At 36.9% G+C, this 22,659-nt stretch overlaps 1 long non-coding RNA gene across 1 annotated transcript; it reads left to right on the plus strand.

Annotated features, from left to right (window-relative positions):
* Positions 1-1,637: 1,637 nt before the first annotated feature.
* LOC119877389 lies at positions 1,638-20,058 on the plus strand. The gene is made up of 3 exons (XR_005375993.1): positions 1,638-1,752; positions 19,226-19,291; positions 19,998-20,058. It is a non-coding gene; the product is annotated as an uncharacterized LOC119877389 (long non-coding RNA).
* Positions 20,059-22,659: the final 2,601 nt, after the last annotated feature.

Consider the following 22,659-nt stretch of genomic DNA (forward strand, 5'->3'; position numbering starts at 1 on the left):
CAGTTCAGGCCTGTGGTGGTAGTTTGGATACTCTTAGAAGCCGTGCAGATGGCATGACAGGGATGGAGATTGGGTTTTGGAGTTACAACTAAAAATCTTTAAGAATTTGATGGATGGTAGGAGAGAGAAATCAAGATTGACTTCAAACTTTTGACTATTTGGCTTTGGAAGCTTGGTTGAAGCTGATGGCACTTATTAAAAATGGGAAGACTTGTTTTATAGTTTAAAATTCTCTTACCATGACTATTGTGTCTAAATCCTTTTTTGGATTAACAAGCCTGGACTATCATTAAAAGGTTTTTAAGGACCCCGGTTGTCTTCATTATCTTGAAGATTTTGCCATTGTAGCCAGCAATTGGCTTCACATAAAGATGTAGAGTGTTGTGTGGGAGGTTCTTGGAATGCATGCCTGTGAGAGATGATATTGGCAATGAATCCTATGTTATCACTAGCTCTGCACAATAAGGTTATGAAGAGATTTCCAATTTTTTTTTTGCTCTGCTCCATAAATGGTAAAGAATGATGAACAAACCAGGGAATAAATCAGAAATAATAAGCAATTAGTCACTTTAGGCATTGCTGTTATACAATGGGGGCCTGCCTTTCTGTTTGGAAGTACTATCTATTATCCTTCTGGGCGTAGTGAGAGTCAAGGACATTATAGGATACATTTATAAGAAAGCATAAGAGACATGTACCACTTAACTTAGTGAGGTAGAAACCATCTGTTTGTGGAAAAATCTTCAGTGCTTTGCAGCCATAGTTCTGAGAGTGCTGTCAGGTTGCTATCTCTACAACTACTTACAGTTCCTCACGGCTACTTAATTGTAGCTCCCAGTGCCCTTGTTACTTGACTGTCCTACTCAAAATTCCTCAAGGACCCTTGACTCTTCACCTTTTAAACTCTGCTCTAGATTATGGACCTTTTTGAAAATCAGTCCAGCATTTAAGATGAAATATTCAGGGTGAAGAAGACAGAGGTCAGCAAATGAGCTGACCCCACCATAACACAGTCTCAAGAAAAAACAAAACCACCATCTGAAAAAAGTCAGCTTGTGTTCCTCATCCAAAAGGAGATATAAAGTTTCATAGTTTCGTGTTTTTTAAACCTAATAAGGCTGGTGCATCTTTTCCCTAGCCATCACTCTCCCTATTGCCTACCCAGTATTTCAGTGGAACACTCCGATCCGTTTTGCAGAGTAGATGCAGAACCTGAAGGGCAACATGATCAGATAACCTTTAGCACTGCCCTCTGTGGAGCTGAATCATCTTTGATACACAGTGTGCTTCTTCTTGCCTTTGAGGGCTATACAGAGCCAGCTTCTGCAAATTATTGTAGTGCAGCCATACTCCCCAAAGCTAGTATGCAGGAAGCAGAACTGCTTGTGGAGGAGGGAGAGACAAGTAAGTATACTAGACATGCGTGAACGGAAATGTGGTCCCTGCGAGGAAGGGTAGGGAAAGGAATAATGCAAGTGTGATTATGCTGAAGTGGCCCTGGGAATGATATCCAGATGTCGGGACTGCAAATAAGCATGGGCTGCTTTAAACGGACACCTTTGAGACACAGGTCTGTCTTTTATGCCTTGAGATTAGTTGTTAAGGCAACAGCGGCTATGGAAATGAGGGGATGGAACATGGGATTTAGGTTCCTGTTGTGATTCTACTGCTAACTATGTGAGTCACCTCAGTGAAGTTGCTTCAGTTCTCTCATTTCTGAACTGAAGAGCCTAGGAATATCCAGCACTCGAGGTCAGTGTGAAGCTTAGTGGGATAAAGCATGTGAAAATAATTTTCAAGTATCAAATGTTCCAAGAAGTTGTAGTTGTCTCGATTTGTCATAAGGAGAAATTGGTTCCACCTTCTTCTGATATTATAGTGGACATGCAGAATAACTTTTAAAAATAGAATGTTTAAGAGGTAACATTTATTGAATGCTTACTTTGGGCCAGAAGCATGAATCATCCCATTTAACTCTCACTACCAACCCCTTGGATATAAATGGTGTTGTCTACCTAGAAGAGGGGGGGAGAAAAATCAAGTCTCCGAGATTTAGTAACTTGATCAAGGTCACCTAACTAGTTAATGGCTGACCTAGCATCTGGTTTGAGGTATATCTAATTTCAAAACAAGGTTTTTAGTACTGCATGCTATTTAGAACTACAGCTCCAAGTAAATTATGAAGTAACAGAATGTAAAGTCACAAAATCTTTCCCAATAGTTTTAAAATAAACTAATAATTAAAACATGGATTTCAATGCTCATGAGATAGATTATAGTGGCAACACGGTCCTTTATTGCAGAATTTAATATGGCTCCTTCCTCCAAATCATTTGACTTTATAGCAGTTGCTGAGTATATATACCAGCTCACTTCAAGGTTGCCAGTTTTTAATTTGAAGCAAAAAATAGCCATGTTTGTGGGGGAACGATACTGTTCCAGCTTTATTTGGAAGGGGGTTTTAAGTTGAGATGAAGTATGCATTCTTTAGTGTTAGTTACATGCAGTCACTATTAGTAGCTGGGAAGGTAGCATTATTACTAATAAAAATCACTAGAATGCCATCATTTTTAACATAGTTCCACTACTTTTAAAGAGTAGACAGGGAAACAACCCATAAGAGACTCTTACTGATAGAGAACAGAAGGTTGATGGAGGGAGATGGGTGGGTAATGGGTATTAAGGAGAGTACTTTTGATGCACTGAGTGTTGTATATAAGTACTGAATCACTAAATTCTCCAAACACCAGTATTGCGTTGTACATTAACTAACTAAAATTTAAATTGAAAACAATAAAAATAGGGGTACTTGGGTGGCTCAGTTGGTTAAGCGTCTGCCTTCGACTCAGGTCATGATCTCAGGGTCCTGGGATGGAGCCTCACATCCGGGCTCCTGCTCAGTGGGGAGTCTGCTGCTCCCTTTCCTTCTGCCAACCCCCCCCCAAACTTGTGTGTTCTCTCTCTCTCTCTCTCTCTCTCTCTCTCAAATAAAAAGAATATTTAAAGAAATAAACAAGAAGGGGGAGAAAGAGTAGACAGAGAAAGCTCCCTGAGTGCTAAGGAGCTAAGTGACAGTTGCAAGAATTGGGGAGCTATTTAATATCTAAAAGTAGCCAGAGGTGTTCTTACCTGTGCATCTGTGTTCCTGCTGTAGCATCCACTTTAGTGTCAGCATCTGAATCCGAAATTGACAAACTACCTGGTTGGCACTTGGAATATGCAGCAGACCTTACCGAGTGTGGAAGTGGAAGGAGATAATACACTTGCAAACAATCTGATGTTGAAGTTTAGACATTGACATTTTTACTGTTTTTGCCTCTTGGGCTATTTTGTCATGTTGCTTTGCAATCCCCTCTTCCCTGATAAGTTCTCTCTTCCCTTACTCGCCAACAAAACCCCCCTTTCTCCCATCTCTTAGGGGGTGCAGTTTGTTGGCTGGAGCCCCATTTAGCATGCCTAATGCATTAAGTTTTGCCTATTCTCTAAAGGTCCAACTAAGCTCCAGGTTGCTGGGGTACACACTGGTCTCTGTCCAGAGGCAATTTTGTTCCCCTGGCTATATAACCTTGTCATTTTTTGCACCAGTGTGTGGTCTGTTATGCTAGGAAATGATTACTTATTTAATCATAGAATGCTATGATTTATAATTTTTATTATTAAGCATGTTCTAATTAATTATATTTGGTGTGCTGCCACACTTACTATAGTCCTCGCTCTAAAACTAACTCACTTTGTAGATTTAGGATGTGAGAAATAATGGAAGAGAAAATAATGTTGGTGATAGAGGCATAATTTATTCATTCAGTTCCGTTTTCGAGGTATATTAAAAAGAAAGGGCACCAGAAAAAGGTCTGTGCCTTTCCTCATTGAATATTTTATTATCCTTTACAAAAATTATGCTTGGAAGAGAATTTCAGAGAATAGAAAAATTTATTACAGAAGATGACAAGTATTTTTCCTTCTAATTTATTAGGGACGGAATGGAAAGATAGTCTATAAATGCATGTAGCATAAGTAAATAAATATATTAATAAACATCTGTTTTTTATTGAGAACCTACTCTAACAAAGTATTGAAATATGCCTTCTAATCTTTGCAAATAATAGGGCATTAATTATCTATTGCAGTGTAACAAATCACTGTACAACCGAGAGGCTGAACATAGTAATATTCCTTTATTATGTCTCCTGGTCTCTGAGAGGTTAGAAATTCAAGGTCAGCTGGGCTGGGTGGTCTTTAGGGTCTCTCATGAGGTCATAGTCCAAAGACTTCATTCTTATCTGGGAAGATTCAAGCTGCCCTATCTCTAGGTGGACTCTCCATGTGGTATCTCTCTCAACTCAGGGGAGGTGAACTTCTTATACAATGGCCCAGGGAGCCATCGGTTCATGTCTCTAAAGGAAATATCCAGGTGACAGCTCTATCACCCTTTATGACCTGACCTCAGAGGTTACATGATGTGGTCTGCATTGCACTCTATCCAGAAAGGCAGTCAAAAAATTTGGTGCAGATTCAAGAGGAAGACAAAAAGACTACTTCTTTGTTGGGAAGAGCAAAATTCTAGAAGAGCACATAGGATCAAAAATAATATTGTTGTGGCCCTTTTTGGAAATTACAATCTGTCACAGGGAGGCATTATCATCTGTAATTTAAAGATAAGGTAACCTAGGCCCCGTGAGCTAAAGAGAGTCAAAGTCACCTGGCAATATTTGGTTTAAGTATATCAGACTTGCAGTGCTATGCTGCTTCAGCTCTGTCAGTAGTGCTTTGGCCTATACTCCCTGTATTCCTGAAATTTTTTCTCACAAGAACCACCTCAAAGGGCATAAAATATCTCCCATATCTAACCTCACAAAAGAATATATTTTGAATATCTGGGTGACTTCACGTCTGTTCAGTGAGTAATGTTGTCTGAAAATTTTTAACTTCTTGTTTATACTTTCACATTTATGTTGATAAGCATGTGCAGTAGGCTTATGTAGAGGGATTATCTGATGTGTGCATCCTCGCTTGATGAGGGAAGCAGATGTTCCTGGATGAAATTGTTGAACAGGCTAAAGAGGGCAAATGAGAGTCAAATGAGGAACAAAGAAAAGTTAATTTTTAAGGGATAACAAATTCTACCTTACATGATTATATTTTATTTTAATCGGAAGGAAATGGCAAAGCTAATACTTTCTGAAAATAGATCTTTTAACAATAAATATTCCTATGAAGTCTGCCAAGCTACTCGTGTTTTATTTTAAAAGCTTCTGTACCTTTCTGAGCTAAACAAAAGTACTTCAAAGATTATGTGGACGTTTAAGAGCACCATGTTAAAAATAGAAGAAAAATGGAAATCAAGAATTGATTCAAATAGATACTGAATTTAAATAACATGAAGATGTTATTGAAATCTGTGACTTCTGTATAGATCTTCATAGTCTAAAACCAAAATTATTTCTTAATGATTTCTACCTAAAAGTTTTGTAGTATTGTTTCCTTCCCAAAGTTCTACTGGGTGCTTTTATGTTGGTGATGTTAGAAACATAAAGTCTGTCTTTTTGAGCTGTTCCATCAGAATGTAAGACATTTAGGAACTATAGAAATATCTTATTAATTTATAGTTACTAGTTTCTCATTCTGTGACCAAGATGATGAAAAGTTCAGAAAATCACAGATTCTTTGAGTGTTCAAGTATGCAGAGTTAAGTAACTTGTTGTTGTTGTTGGGGAAGAGGAATCAGAAATGAAGCAACCAATAGCTCATCTGTCTTGAGAAGTTTACCACGGAACTGAGCCAACAGGTAAAACACCCATCAGCTTCCTATCACTAAACCTCGGATCTCACACACCTGCACAAATCCTTGCTCTCTTCCTCTTGCTATAAGACCCGGGACTTGTCTAGCCACCTACCTAGAGCCAATCCTTTCATTACTGTTCTGAAAACTGGAGATGAGGTACGGAACACAGTAGAAGAATAGATACTGGATATGTGTATCCAAGGTGTTTTTACGAATCCAGAGAATTTCAAAAAACGTTGTTCCTCACATTGTGATAACACACACTGATGATAATATATATGTATATAATATATATATATATATATTATATATATTAGGGTCTCTCATGAGGTCATAGTGTAATATATATATGTATATATTACTTTTTTCAATGCACATTATTGTGTTTAGTATTGCTTCTGAGATTAATGCAGCATATCAGCTTACGTGAAGCCTCTATCTCTGCCTTTATTTGATATTCTGGTTTGATACTGTATTTAGTGTCTGAGAAATCTCTTCTGATATTGGGTGAGCTGCGATGACATGTAAACTTTCCAGCAACCCCATGAAGTAGATAGTATTATCCCTATTCTAGTGATCAGAGTGGTGGCACAGAAAAGTAAGTTTCAAAGAAACTAGTGCTGGAGTCAGCATTTGAAACCATTTACTTCAGAACTCATGCCCTTAATTACTAAAATGGTATGCTAAATAACAAAGATTCTTTTTCTTTTTGGCCTTCCTACCTTGTTAGAAGCAAAAACTCTTCTCTCTGTAGCATTCCAGCTGTTCTCTCTTTAAATCTGAGGTCAAATTTGTAGGTTTTCAGGATGATTTGAAAGTTATCTAGGTAAGCTGGTGGGGACAGGTGACTTGGGGACCCTACCCCTCCACCGTCTTGCCCCCACTAAATAACAAAGATGTAAACAAAATCAAAATTGCAGGAAAATGCCATGATTTTTTATTATTGTCAATATATTAACAGGAGGCAAAAACACTAAAGAATCTGTTTCACAAGTTCCCCAAGTATATCTTTTCTCTTTATATAATCTATTGTTCCTACTTCAGGGCTTTCTAGATTTTATGGATATTTCATAAAGTGTTTTTAAGTGAAATAGATTTGAGACAAACTGCCATGTGGTAATGTCGCTTTGTATAATCTCCTTGACCAGAGTGTGATTTTTTTGATCTCCTTGGAGTATACTGTCAGATTAGGCACATACTAAACCATCTTAATAACAAAATTAATGGTGCCCGACACCACTAGGCATTCATAAAGCTCATTTTTAAAAAATGAACTTATTACAAGCTAAGTATAGATGCTGCCTTTGTGTTTTTAGGTTATTGAGAAAAGAGGGAAAATATGATTGCTTTAAGCACTTAGCCAATTCAAAGCTGTTCTATAAAATATAATATTATGGTTTTATTTTGTGCATAGGTGTTAAACCAACATTATTAAACCATGGGAGCATGTTTATATATATATATATATATATATATATATATATATATATATATATATATATAAATATAAATAAATAGAAAACGTGGTGGTGGATATAGAAGCTGATAATAGCCAAAAAACTTCAAACTTTGAGACACTTCCACACTGTAGAGCAAAAATCAATATTTAAGGCTAACCTTTGGAGAATTTTGTTTATTATGAGTCCTATAAGTGTCTTATTCTAACACATCTGTGAAATGATCTTTGTGCAAATATTCCATTTAGTTGTACGGGAAGCACATTACCAGGAGGAAAACAATGAATCAGCCCCATATCAGATTTTTGTATTTAATTATTGTTAAAGAAAAGGATCATTTCCCGCATAATTTATTTCTTCTATTTTGTTCTTATGTCATGAGGCAAGATTATCTCCTGAGATCAAATATTGAAATGTAATAGGTAGAATGAAGACGTCAGATATTTGAGATGTGGTAACAGACATTTAGTGAGTTTGAATTATCAATAGCGCTATGGTTGGGTCTGTGTTTTGAAGTAAGTCACTTTGGATATAGGGAGGAGGTCTTATGTAAGAGAAAACAGGATTAGGGTCCAGACAAGCAGTTAAATACCTTTCCTGATCATCTAGAAGAGAGATATTAACAATGGGTAGCAGAGAGAATAGATGAGTTTCAGGACAAAGTGTGGATGAAAAAGAATAGGAAGCATATAGAGCAATATGGCTAGAAGGATTATTCAGATATGAAGGAAAGACTTTGGCCTGTCCTACATCCATTCACTTTTGTTCTGAAAACAGCAGCTCAAATTACTCATGAGAAACCACCCCTTCCTCTGCTCTAGTAGATGAAATTCAGTTTTCCCTTGGGGGTCAGCTTATGACTCAGACCTAACATCTCACGAGTCCAACTGAGATAGGGTCAGTGCCTGTGTTGAAAAAACCTGATAGAGTACAGTGGGGAGCTGCAGAACCTAAGAACCTAGCAAATCCAACAAATTTTGTTATGGAGAGAGCTAATTTGAGTATCGACATTTCTTAAATTCCTGGATCCAGCCCTTTCTGAAGCAATTGTGCCCCAAACGTTCCTTTTCTTCTTCTTTTTAAAGATAGGTTGAATTGTGCTTTTGTCACTTGCAGTATCAAGAATCCTGGGTATTCATGAGGCTGGTGGGTTTTCATTATTTCCAAAGTTGCTAATGTGAAGTATTATGGGGAATGTAATAAGACGTAGGCCATAGATCTATAATGTAAGATTTTGATAAGTTTTAGGGTTTTCATTTTTGAAATACTGCAATACACATGTTTCTTCTGCATTTTGCTTAAAGATTTATAAAATCTGAATCGAAGTTTCTTGTAGCAACTGCCTGTATCCTTGGTATTTGAGGCTTTACTTAGTATATATGTCTCAATTGGAAACTTTTTGATCAAATAGCATTGTAGTCTATGACTTTTAGAGACTTGTATTCATGAAAAATAGAAAATTAACGCTGATGAGAATAACTGGAATCCCCACTTAAGGTTTTCTTTTATTAATTAGAGAAATAAAATGTATATTAGACAAATGAACTGAAAAATACTAACCAGTGCTGTTATTTTATTGTCTTTGTAGATGACAAGGTGCCCTGTCCATCACAATTATTTTAAATGAGATGCAACTGAAGTAAAATCTTTATATTGTGTTTGACTAAAAGACAGGAGACCACTTAAAAGTGGCTTCCTATAATCTTGGTGGGTTTTTTGGTATTTTAACATATACAAAAATGAATATGGTCTATAGTTCAAATGTATACCAAAAGAGAAAGGTATTAATATGTTCTCATATTGAAGATTCTTCTCTACTTATGACTGTTGCTTATTCCAGTAGATTGCTAGAATAAAACAACTTTTGTTAAAGAACAATACTTTAAAAGTGAAGCCAAATTAGGTATTTAAGTTCCTTAAATTATTTCTCCAGAATCTGAAATCCTCGAAATGATTAAATCAGTATCTGCTTTTGAAAAATCTCATTTTGGGGATCCCTGGGTGGCGCAGTGGTTTGGCGCCTGCCTTTGGCCCAGGGCGCGATCCTGGAGACCCGGAATCGAATCCCACGTCGGGTTCCCGGTGCATGGAGCCTGCTTCTCCCTCTGCCTGTGTCTCTGCCTCTCTCTCTCTCTCTATGTGACTATCATAAATAAATAAAAAAAATTAAAAAAAAAAAAGAAAAATCTCATTTTGTCAGAGTAAAGGACGACATAAAGCCAATCAATTCAAGTGTAAATTAATGTGTGTGTGTGTGTGTGTATAATGCTTTGCTTTCTTTTTTTTTTAATAATTTTTAATGTTTATTTATTTATTTTATTTTTTTATTGGTGTTCAATTTACCAACATACAGAATAACCCCCAGTGCCCGTCACCCAATCACTCCCACCCCCCGCCCTCCTCCCCTTCTACCACCCCTAGTTCGTTTCCCAGAGTTAGGAGTCTTTACGTTCTGTCTCCCTTTCTGATATTTCCCACACATTTCTTCTCCCTCCCCTTATATTCCCTTTCACTATTATTTATATTCCCCACATGAATGAGAACATATAATGCTTTGCTTTCATCTTTAATTCTCATAATTTCTACTGCAGCTCTTTGGATAATGTTTCTTATATCCATAAACTACAGAGAATCCACTGTTATATTTTTCTCTAAGTTATTGGTCTTATTGCTATTGATTTTCAGGTGACTTTTACATATAAAAAAATTAGATGTTTGCTTTGTCTTTTGACTTTCAATTTGATGACTTTTCCAAGGCAAAGTGCTTTATTTATTTTTATATAGGCTAATTTATTACTCAAGTTTATGACTTCTATATATGGCTTCATACTTACAGGAGACTTTTTCATTCTAAAATTATTCAGATTTTCTTCCAGAATTTTTTCTAGCATGTTTTCATTTACATCTTTGATGTTGTATCTTTGAATCTTTGATTTGTATATGTGTAAAATATGAGGTTTCAATTAAAGTTTATTTTATTCCAAATTGCTACTTACTTTTTCTAGTGTTATTTGTTGAACAATATATATTTCCCCCACTTATTTGACAGACCATTGCTTCCATCCCATGACAGCATGCACATGGGTGAATATATGCTTCAAGGGCAGAGGGATGTTTTCCTGTTCTGTTTTATTCCTGTTAATGCTCTCTTACTGCCATCTAATACAGAGCAACGTCTGGCTCCTTTTTTTCTTTTTTCTTTTTTTTTTTTTTTTAACCCTTGTGTCTAGGGCTGACTTTCAATAGATCACATGGGGGAGCTGCTCTGCTATGTAGGAAACCCTACCCAGAAGCAGGCCATCTACAAATTGGTTAGCACCAGGTTTCCCACAAATGTGCTTTGCATGATGAACAAGGGGGCAGTCCCCTTTCTGGCCTTGCCCCACTTCCCAGGACGAGCAGCTCTCCACACTGGACCCCAGTCCCAACGCTGCAGTGAGGCATGCTACACCACTAGTAAATGTTGAATGAAGATGTACTGCTTGTGTAGGGCACCATACGCAACCTAATATATCCAACTCCCTTGAGCTTCCTCCTATGCCTCAGAACATTTCCAAATACAGATTCACATGAAAAGTTTTAAAAACCACTAATGGAGTGAGTTGATTTTTCTGGACCTCCAAATGATTGTTTTTAAGCATACTTTTGGGTTTTCGATTTTACTTTCTCTGTTGAAACATTCTTCTGACATTTTCCATAATTTAAACAATTTGGAAATTCAAGGGCACTCCATTGGAGAAGTGTTTTCATCCTTTTGAATCCAGCACATATAGATAAGTGATCTTTATATCTACTGTGAGACACTCTCCCTTGGAGGGGACAGGGCCTTGGGAACTTTCAGTGCAGTATTTATAACAATCCCTCTTATTCCCTTTCAAAGTAGCATCCTGAAGGTAACTTTCTTAGACCTAAATAAACCTTGAGACCTCTCCAATTTGTTATCAAAAATAAAATCGTTTACTAACTTTGGTACTTTCATCACTAGAATCAAATTGCACCAAACATGCCTGGCAGCAGAATGAGAGACAGTTGTGAATACAACCACAGCAAGAAGTTAACCACTCTTTGTGAAATGAGCATCCCTACAGTTCCTAAAAGAGGCTATGAAAACTAAGGGTTGTAGTGTGCCTTCTGATAAAGTATTTACTGACATCTCCTTTAATTCCCACAACAATCCCTATGGGCCAAGAAAGATTAAATTTTGAGAGACCATTTGTCTTGAGTAGAGTCAAGAACTGTGGTGTTATTATCTAATTGGAAGGACCAAGCTCTGGACACTGGGCAATACTATGAGTACCTTCATGTATTGGCAGTATTTCTGGAGAGTCTACCCCTTTTCAATGCTTAACATTGTTCTCTTGTTGAGATAACCAGCAAAGCTCTGAGAAAGAGCATGTTCAGAGCTGGGACATATTCCCGAAGTTGATATAATGCATTATTGAAGTAGTACATGACATAATAAATAGTCAATGAATTTTGCGACGAAAACTTAGAAGTATAAAATGTCCATTTCTTCTGGATTGTGATTTTTATTTGTATTCCTTTGAAGAACATACAGGGTTTAGGCCAGTGCAGAAAACTCATTTCAATTCTTGAACACGTCCCGCCCTTCTGGCAGAAAGATTTGTAAAAGGGGGACCTTTTCTTAGGCTGAGAGTAGTGGTGCTCCTGAGAGCCAGGATACATGAGAACTAGCAAGTGATGGGTTGGATTGGCTGTGAGGAGAGAATGCACAAAGGAGTGAGCGACAATAGTAAAGCCAGGATGCTAGACCAACTATGGCCAAAGTGGTATGTTTCTAGTACTACATATGTATATCTGTATTAATTTTTCTGAGAATATATATAGATATTTCTCCAGGAAATTGTAATAAAATTAAGCCTGCCTTTGAAAACCTATTATGACACTGAAAGGCGCTCAGTGTTTAATTTTTATTAGATCTAATCTTTATTATGTGAACTCTAAGTTTCCAACTACAGCAATTTTTAAAAACCAAAGTCTTCAAGTGAATAGAATGTATTTATTTAGCATCCATACTGCCTTGAATAGCTGTAATGTGTATTTATTGTTGGTTCTCTACAATTGACTTTACAGGATACAATAAGAGCTTTTAAAAAAAAATCTATAAATGACGCTTTACGATCACATTACCGAACACCTACCTCCTCACATCTTTTGTAGTATTCACAGTGTATCTTTGTATATATCTATTCAAAGATGATAAGAATACCTTTTCCATCTACTTCATTCTGTTTTTCTGAAAACGTTTCTTCACTGAACGGCACATTCGCATTCATCAGTAATTACTAGTACACTGTCCAATTTGTATCCTGTGAGGGCTGATGGGGGAATAGTTGCTGTACTATGTCAAGAGAAGGATTTAGCTGATGCTAGCTTACAAAATGCAAGCATTCTCCCACTCATGGATGACCCTGAAATTCTTATTGGCTTTAAAATGTCTAATTATATCACCGCCTCTCTATAGAGATCATTTTGACTGAAAATTATTCAGTTCTTTAATCCAGCCTCTCATAATTATTCCATTTTCATACCTGCTCACACTTCATTCTTCCACTCACCTCTCACTTGCAGTCACTGTGATATTCCTAGTAATTTGAAGAAAGCAGTCAGGCCAGCCATTCAGAGCTTCATGAGCAAAAGGAACTTCACTCTCTCTTCTGCTATTTTAGTTTCATTGAATTATGTTCTTATTGTGTTGGAGGAATATTATTCAGGCTAAGGACTACAGTCACAATAAATTTTCTTTTTTCTTTGGTGTGAAACATCATTTAGATGTTTAATCACCTGAAAAAGCCATTTACTGCTTTATATATACCTTCCCTATGAGCATAATCCTTTAATTATTAATTGAATTCATAATTCTGGACTTAAATATGGCTTTGTGTTTGACTGCACCAAATGTTATGGAGTATCTATTTCTTAATCTCAAATAATTACGTGTAAGTTTCTGCTTTTTTTTTTCTTTAATTTTGAAAGCATATTAGGTTAACCTAGTCATTGTTCTTAATGGATATTCCGTAACTAATTTTATCCTATGGCTGCATGTATTTTATAGAATTTAATTAGTAATCCAAAATTACCTTTTCAAATTCATATAAAGACACACCGTAATACTATAGACTCTGTAGTGTCAAATAAAATGATTCTTTTTTTTTTTCCTGAATTTTGGGAAAAATTGGGAAATCAGAAAAACAAGCAAGTGAATGAATTTTCCAAAGATCATGCTAATGGCCAGCAAAGGATAAGTTGGAGGACTTTAGGGAGAGTGTTATCATGAGTTTGTCTTCACTCTACATTTCTCCCACTGTCCAAATGGGCATAGCCCTCCTGAGGACAAAATTTGAGTTTTTAGAGCAGCAACACAAAACATTTATCCATATCATTGCCTCTTGTTGGACCAAACATGGAGGAAAAGAAAAAAATCTCTGCGCTCAGGATTTTTGACAGGTTAGCTTCTCCCAGAAAAGTGTGGACCAGTATTAACTACTTCCAACCAATCAATCCCTCTCCAGGTTTGGAGGCCATTGGTGGTTAAGGAACATCATATCTCAAGGAAACAGAATTTAACAAAGCATTTCCCTCAAAGTTTGTTTTGGAAAGATTTTAGTGAATCAATGTTGAGCACTCGCATTATAAATAAGTGTGGAGTGTAAAATGTTTCTCTCATATGTATGGGTATTTTTAATGGATTGTCTTTAGGGAAAACTAAATTTCTGTTATCTGGCTTCCAGTGAAATTAAGGTGTTTTTACCCATAGTGGAACTATTGCTTCTAGCTTTTTCCAAACTCTGGTGTTCCCAAGATGGTAACACAAAAGATGCCCCATGCTTTGTGCAGGTAGGGGCACCTGGCCTTTATCATTTGCAACTTGAATTAAATTTTTTTTTTCAGAAATATTTTGAAACACATGAATCAGTCATTGATGGGGTTGAAAGTTAAATTTCATACATTTCAAACATGTACTCATTATAGTCAGGTAGTTCCAGGAAGAAATGGATGACTTTCATATAGCATTCTCTTATAATGGAGATTTGGAGACTAGATGTCTGGAATTTCTCTAACAATTAAAAAAGTTCCGGGATCCCTGGGTGGTGCAGCGGTTTGGCGCCTGCCTTTGGCCCAGGGTGTGATCCTGGAGACCCGGGATCAAATCCCACGTCGGGCTCCCGGTGCATGGAGCCTGCTTCTCCCTCTGCCTGTGTCTCTGCCTCTCTCTCTCTCTGTGTGACTATCATAAAAATAAATAAATAAATAAATAAATAAATAAATAAATAAATAAATAAATAAATAAAAATAAAAAAGTTCCTATCTCTTGGAAAAACAAGGAGCAAGAGGCTCACCTTAGCTTCTTAGAGATTCCTGTAGCTTCTGAGTATCCTGCAGATGTTGATGAAATCTGGAGTTAGAAGCCTCAGAGGGTCTGTCTCCCTCCCTCACCCATTTCTCCTTGTCTTCGTGCCTCAGTCTTTCCCTTCACTGGCTCACACACACCTTGTTATCATTATCATCTGTGTCTTCAAATTTCTTTTTCTATAAAATTGATCTTGACCAGCACCACTTCTTCCTTTTATCCTTGAAGATAAGCAGGTACTGCAGACTCTCTTGTCTTGAAGAGTTTGACTTTTAATTTCTCCAAAGAAAAAGTAAGCAATGCTAAGAGTAAACATAGCCAAGTTACAGAGCTTTCAGAAAGCTTCCAAAGTTTGTGTACTTGTCTATCTGTAGGCTTACTTTCTTAGATTATGTTTTAGTCCTGACTTATAATCAAACCAGCTCCTCTGGGTGCTTCTCCAAGTAACATAGGTTCTTCCTTAATGAAATTCTTGTTTATAAGACCTATAAGTGAGGTGGAATAATAAGTACTGGGTATTGGGCCTTCCATATTCATCCAATCCCAAGTAAAATTTGTTAGAAGAAGACTACACTGAGGGAATGTTTATGCTCTAATATTTTAGTGAGCAACTACCATTGACTGAAAAGAATTCAACAGAGATGATTGTCAAATAATTCATATTTATTATGGCAGTTGGTTTTCCTAGAAGAATGCTAGGGTCTGTAGTATGTCCCAATATAGAAGGCTCTTTTTAATAAACTTAAAGCCAATGTGAGGGAACACAAAAGAGCTGGGTTGCAGTATTTTACACGCACATGGTAGTGTGTAGACTGTGTGTGCAAAAAGCATTAAGAGAAGGCTGTACCCATGTTATAGACATGGCATATTTAGGTCCAAATAAACTGATTTTAAATATCTTATAAAAAGGGTGCTAATTTAAGCAAACACCAGTTGACTCTGAGGAAGAAAATTAATTCATCCATGTTACAGTGAGACTGGAAGTAGAAAGTTAGAAACTAAAACTATATTTTGCCTGTTTTATTTTTTTTTAAGATTTTATTTGAGAGAGAGAGAGAGAGAGAGAGAGAGAGAGAGAAAGAAGCAAACTCCCTACTGAGCAAGGACTTAAGGCTCGATCCCAGGCCCTGGAGATCATGACCCGAGCTGAAGACAGATGCCCAACTGACTGAGCCACCCAGGTGCCCCAATTTTGCCTGCTTTATAGAGACACATGGCCATGTTCATGTTTTCTATTCTTTCCTTTCCTGCCTCTCTGCAGTTAGATTTGCACTTCTTCCCCAGAATTCAGTTTGTGGTGTATGCCATTGACTAATCATGGCTCTGTCTTTGATAGGAGTATAAGACCTTCTAGTTAGGGATATACCATTAACTAACCAACTGACTTTTTCAATATCCTTATTCCAAGTTTCTGGTAGAGAAAAATCTATCTGAGAACTTTTTTAGTATGATCATAGGTCCATACCAGTCAGCCTTGAGTCTTTCTAGCTGAGGTCACTTGATACCTAGGCTGTTTGTTCTATCAGCTTTGGGTGATAAACTTTCTGCCAACAGGAATGGTTGGAAAGCTCATCAACATGTCTACCACACAGTTTTACCAGGCCTGACATCTTTCTGCTGACTTTCTCCTCTGTAGGACTAAGTCTGCTCATTCACCTGACCAGGTAGTTTCCTCCCTTCCTCACTATTTCACACAGTATAGTGGGATGACTCCTGAAGAATTTGCATTTATATGGCACTAAAAATATTTAAAGTTGTTATTCATCCTACTTTTTTTTAATAACATCTGATAGTTTTACATTTCTTCAAATGGGGTATTTGATTTGTACAAAAGAACCCACCAAGAATCAGTGGCCAAGACACTAAAGTTGAGATGAAGGGAAAGATGGGACCAAAGTTGGTTTTCCTTGGTTTTCCTGCAACTACACTTGCAGAGTTTCTCATGATTCTAGGAAAACATGAGCTAGTATCTGGTACCTTTTAATAATACAGAAGCATCTAATAATCCTCTTCATTTCTTCTCTTTCCTTTGGTTTAATTATGCATGCTTATAATTTGAGAAGTCAAAAGAAATGAGTTTAAATATATTTTTAAATATTACCTGACCAAGAGATTAAAAATATGAGCAAAGATTTAGGACTCCTGCTTGACTGCTCATATAAACTAATTTGAATGAAGTTACCTTTTAGTCACGCTGTATTTCACAGATGGGTATTGAGTACATGGGGCTTGTAATAATAGCTTCACCTCAAATGGCAAGAAGTCCACAGGACAATGGTTCCTACTCTTCCCTAGAGGCTGGAGGCATTACAGCAAAGTAGGTTTTAGCACAATTAGTGACCAGGAGTCAGTTTTTGCCTTCAATCTGACTCGTTGTCTTCTCCTTGACTACCTTCTGGCAGGTTGACAAAAAAATATCCTATATTTTTCATTTGGAGAAGGAAATCATCAAGTGGGTTAGGGAAAAAAGAAAAAGAATAAAGCCAGTCATCATTGTAGGAAGAATGAAGAAGCTAAAGAGAGTCAGCTCAATCTCACCCCCCAGGGAAATAATAATAATGCATACTTAATTTAGTGCTGGCATCCATAAAAATACCCTATTAAGGTTATTTTATTTCCCTATACATGCATACATGAAAATGCACTCACAATCACAGGAGAATAAGTATTTTGGAACACACATTGAGTTCCCCCTTTCCCAGAACCTATAAAAATGCCTTCTCTGTAAAAATAATTTTAACTTTTTTAGTGCAATCTATAAATGTGGCCTTTGGGCCCAGTGTTTATGGCAGATGGAATGGCTCTATTTGGACTAGCTAAGAAGACATCAGTGTTCTGTAGGTATTGACATAGCAGCCATAAGCTTCCATCTGGCCTTACGCCTGCACAGCGAGGATGATTTAGCGTAAAATTTGAAAACATATCTTAATGTGTAGTTGCACAGGGATTTCCCCATAGATATAAAAATTTAGTCATTACAAATTCTTGGTACATGTATATATGTATATATGTGTAGAGGTACTACCTATACATAAATGTAAATAAACACACACACACACACACACACACACATATATATATATAATTTCGCATTGGTCTCCACTTTTTGCGTGTCTTTTCATATATTCTAGAATCTGTATCTATCTTTTCTTGATTTCTCATGTGTTGAAGTGAATTTTATAGCCCACATTAAATCACCTTCTGTTTTTAATGAGGTTATTGACAGTGTACTTTAACAGTTGTTTTTTCTTGCCATTCTAGCAGATTCCTTCATAGTCCCAACACATTGATAGATAGACAAATATATTTTGATTTTATTTTTGTATCTCACTTATTGTATCGAACATATTTCTAAGTTAAGCCTAATATACTCTCATTGTTTTTTTATCCCCCCCCCATTGTTTTTTTAATCCCCTCCATTGTTTTTTTTATCCCCCCTATTGTTATCAAACCTGCTGGAATTTAGCATCCTTTATCTAATAAATATAATTCTCCAAGGATGTGATCAGACTCCTGTTAACATCTTTCTAAAACAAGCTGTCATTAGAAGAAAATACTGCTGTCTAAGTAACTATTCATCTGGCAATATTGACTCAGATTAGTTTCTTAAGCCACAAGTCATTAGACAGTTGAGAAGTTTGGGGTAAAACTTCACCCCTTACTTAATTGCCTCAGTTTTCTTATCCGTGAAAGCAAATATGTCCACATAGGCAATGAACTGGTAGACATAAGAAGAACATGCAAGGTTAAATTGTCTTGGTGCTCACTGAAAGATGGAGATTCTTTATCCAGTTTTGTAATAAAGAATGCCATGGTCTGCACTAGATAATTTTTCTCTCCTCAGCTAGATTTTACTCACCTATGCCCACTCCCCTCAGATATTTTGTAGCATGTGATGCAGTTAATCCTGACTGGTGTCAGAAAGATTTTGCTTCTCTGAGAGAAGGGCTTGAGGTGGACTTGACCAGGTTTTGGCATTAGCCCCAGCAGAAGTACAAATAGGACAGTGATTGCCTTCCCAGTTAGTTTCACCCTGCTGCTGCTTCTCAGGAGAGGGATGGGAGTTAATTTTCCTTGTTCTGTTTTAACATTTGATAGCAACAGACTTAAAACAAAGATTCTCTCTCACTTTTTTTTTTTTATTGTTGTTGCTGCTATTGCTCCCTTTTCTTTCCGTCCTGCAGTGTAAAAAGAGATTGTGTTTATCAAAATAAACAGCACGGGACTATAAACATTCCCTCTATTTCAAACATTTTCTGAAGCTGAATTTACACAGCTAAAATGTACTGCAGTGGTGGTTGGGTTTTTGTTTTGTTTTGTTTGCTTTTTTGTTTTTTGTGCTGATGATCGCTCTGGAAACTGTTTAGGAGACATTAATGAGTTCCATGTAGGCCTCAAAATATGCTAAATCATCCAAAAAAGATTTGGTATATCTGCAATTAAAGTAAACTTTTGTTCAAACCGGTTGTTAGTTAATTTTGACTCTAAAATACTTAAATTTTAATTTTCAACTGCAACCCACAGGTCACAGTTACCCTGTGAATATGTGTTGAGGTTGAGACCTACAAGGATGTTTTTATGATTTTTATTTGTAATTCTATGACCATCTCACAGGCTCTCTAAAATGAGAAGAGGATGGAGCAGGAAAGAGCAAAGGAAAACGGTGTTTTGAGGGGAGAGGTAAGAAGAGAGGTTATCAGCTTGATGACCAAATTTTTATTTCAGGTCATTTACTAGGCTACTGGGCTTTACCGTAATTTGTTCATTCTTGTTTCATTAAATTGTAATTACTTCTGATATCTCTGGCTTTATCCCTTTGGCTGGCTCCTCTATTAATTAAGTCTTAGGATCCTTTAGGAAATGAATAATTCTCTACTGGACAGTGTTAAGTTGAAGTCAAGAGGTGATAAAAGAAAATTAAGAGTAAAGTCAGAAGTTATTACTTAAAATAGTTTAAGGTGTAAAAACAAGAATGGGCAACGTACTCCTTTCTCCTCCATTATTCTTTTTTCCATCATTTTCATTCCTTGCTTTCTCTTGTGTCTCTGAAAATAGCTGTAATCTAGTCTCTGACAAGTATTTGTGTGCATGCGTGTGTGGATGTTGTGATATGTAGTTTCTTCCAGGAGCCAGATGAATTGCCTCAGTGCATTAACTTGGGACATGTCTCTATCTAATTACCAAGACCTTTCTGGAGATGGAATTTTAACAGTTGAATAAGTACAATGGTAGGTGGCAGATCTAGTTTGGATACCAAGCTTTATGGATTAAATGCTATTGTTCTACATGAATGAATGTTGATTTACTTGGAAATGTGTAATTTCAATTTTTCATGATTGCTCATTTATTTATTTATTAAAAGATTTTATTGATTTATTCATGAAAGAGAGAGAGAGAGAGAGAGAGGCAGAGGGAGAGGCTCTGCAGGGACCCGGAAGGCAGGACTCGATCCAAGGACCCTGGGATCACAACCTCAGCCAAAGGTAGATGCTCAGCCACCCAGGCATCCTATTCATTTATTTTATACTAAGTATCATAGGGATTAGAGGATTAGATGTAACCTTAAAAATGTAATTTCATCTATTCTCATTTTTTGGTTTATTTCAATTTACAGAATTCCAGACTTGGAAATTGGTGATTATCTCATTCAACTCTTATCTTCCAAGGGAAAAAAATCAAAACATGGAGCTTAAGTGGCTTGCCCTTGTTATAAACAGTCTGCAAGGTCATGACTAACAATAACAACAACATGATGTTAAGATTTTTTTCACTCTTCAATAAATGATCTTTCTATCCATCCTCTTAGAAGGAAGATATGATAAACAGCCATAAGTTCCAAGAGTTTGGGACCAAACTATACATGCAAAGTGATTCCTTTCAGAGAAGGATTCCTGACTCAAGTGTAATTGGAAAATTCTTGAATAGGCATAGGTGTTTGGGGGACAAAGATGGGTTGTTCTTGGAAAGTTAGGCAGAAGTAAAGAAGGTGTGCTGCTTCTAAAAGATTTACCAGTGACCTTTGATCAGATTGACTTTTCTCACCAGATGAAGACTATGAGATCTTTTCAGGCTTACATAGAGATAATTTTCTTGCTGCCTATTCTTTAGGTCCTTACATCTTCCACCAACCTGAATCCCATATACATGAAGTCCCAAATTCACATTATAACTCCCAAGGCCCTCTGCAATCTTTGTACTTCTCCAGTCTCCGTCGATGTGTTAAGATCTCCTGCCTACTCTCCACAATCCAGTTATATTTGCCTTATTTTAGTTTCTCAAATGTTTAATTTATTCTTTTCCCTAGAAACCTTTGCACATGCTGTTTATTTTAAATCTACACTTATCGCATGATTTTCTCAGGCGCCTAATATTCATCTTTTAGGACTGAGCTAACATATGCTTTCCTCCAGAGGAACTTACCACAATATCCAGAGTAGGTAAATTCTTCATGTAATCAGTTTCTATAACTCTTGGTATGGCTACTTTTGCTTCACTCATCAGGATAGTGATGGTGACAGGGCATAGGAGTGAGTAAATTAAAGATTCATTAGGAGATAGTATGTAAAGCACTGTGATTAGTTGTCTGTATCTAGGGAGCAACAATGAGTCAAGGATAATTCCAGGTTTTGGCTTTGCTGATGGGTGGGTTCTGGTGTCATACAGTTTCCAAGAGAGATAATAAGGAGAAAGTAAGTAAGGTGAAAGAAAATGACTTCAGATTCTGTGATGTTGAATTCAAGAAAGAGATAACCTTTAAGTAGTTGAATGTATGAGTCTGGCCTCAGAGAATATATTTATAATAGAGATACAGATTAAGGAACCAGCAGGATGGGAGTAATAATATATGCCAAGATTAAAAACAAGGAGGTGCCAGGATCAAGAGGATGTTTAAAGAATGTGAAGACAGGAGGCTTCAAATTAGACCTCTGGAGAAAAACTACCACTTAAAAATAAAGGCTGGTCAGAATGTCTTCTGCTAGCTCCTTCAGACTGACTCTCCACTTCTCTCCACCTTGCCCTGTGACTTGAGAACTTGACTGATTTGGACCACATAAAATTGCTCCGTTACCCTGTGGATTTTGGTATTGTTCACCCCATTAAGGAGGAGGTACTTGCAAAACAAAAAATCAGAAGGAAAAAGAGTGAGTTCAGAGTTTTTATTTCCCACATCTATCCTCGTGGGTTCTCAAAGCATTGATATATCCCATAACCAAAAGTCACAATTCCTGTGGGGCTCAACAAAAGCCTCTCCATCTCAAGATTCTGGCACCCCTCCTTTTTTTTTTTTTTTTTTTTTATTTGCACTACCTGCATAGGAATAGTGACATTCATAGATATTAAGCCTTGGGAACAGCACTATCCTATCTGTCTCCCTTGCTCACACTTTTGTAAATAATCCCTGTATTAAAACCTCCTCAAATTATCCAATTTAAGTGTACCATCTGTTTCCTACCATGACCCTGCCTGACACATAAGCAGAGATGCAGAAAGAAGTGGTGTGTCATAAAAGGCAAATGTGAAGAATTTCCAAAATATAGGAATGGTCAACAGTGTCAAATGTTGCAGATAGGTCAAATTGGACCTGACAATTAGGAGGTTGTTCATGACCTCAGGAAGTAAGTGTCCAATTGAATGTTACAGTAGGATTTTTGAATGAATTACTTAGGCCATGAATTAGCAGAAAAAAACTTTGAAGGAGGGCACAAAGCAGTGTTTTGGGAACTAGTTAAAAGACATGGAGAGAAAGAGAGAACGAGAGAGAGAGAGAGAGAGATTGAGAGAGTAAGATAAAGGGTCAGAAATGGTATTGGAAGGGACTGGAACATTTTCATATGCAGAAGGAAAGGAGCAGATCAAGAGGACAGATGAACAGGGAGATTTTCGATGAGCCACCTGAGTGGATCAGGTAAGAAAAGGTAGATCCTTGGATTCAGCTGGAGGTGGAAAAAAAGCAAGTGGACTGCATCAAGTTACATTTTAGGAACAAACATAAAACAGGATAATGGCACCTTGACAGTTTCTGCCCGTTTCTCCAAATTACTGTAGAA

Source organism: Canis lupus, chromosome 22 (genome assembly GCF_011100685.1).
Source record: "Canis lupus familiaris isolate Mischka breed German Shepherd chromosome 22, alternate assembly UU_Cfam_GSD_1.0, whole genome shotgun sequence".
Lineage (NCBI taxonomy): Eukaryota > Metazoa > Chordata > Mammalia > Carnivora > Canidae > Canis > Canis lupus.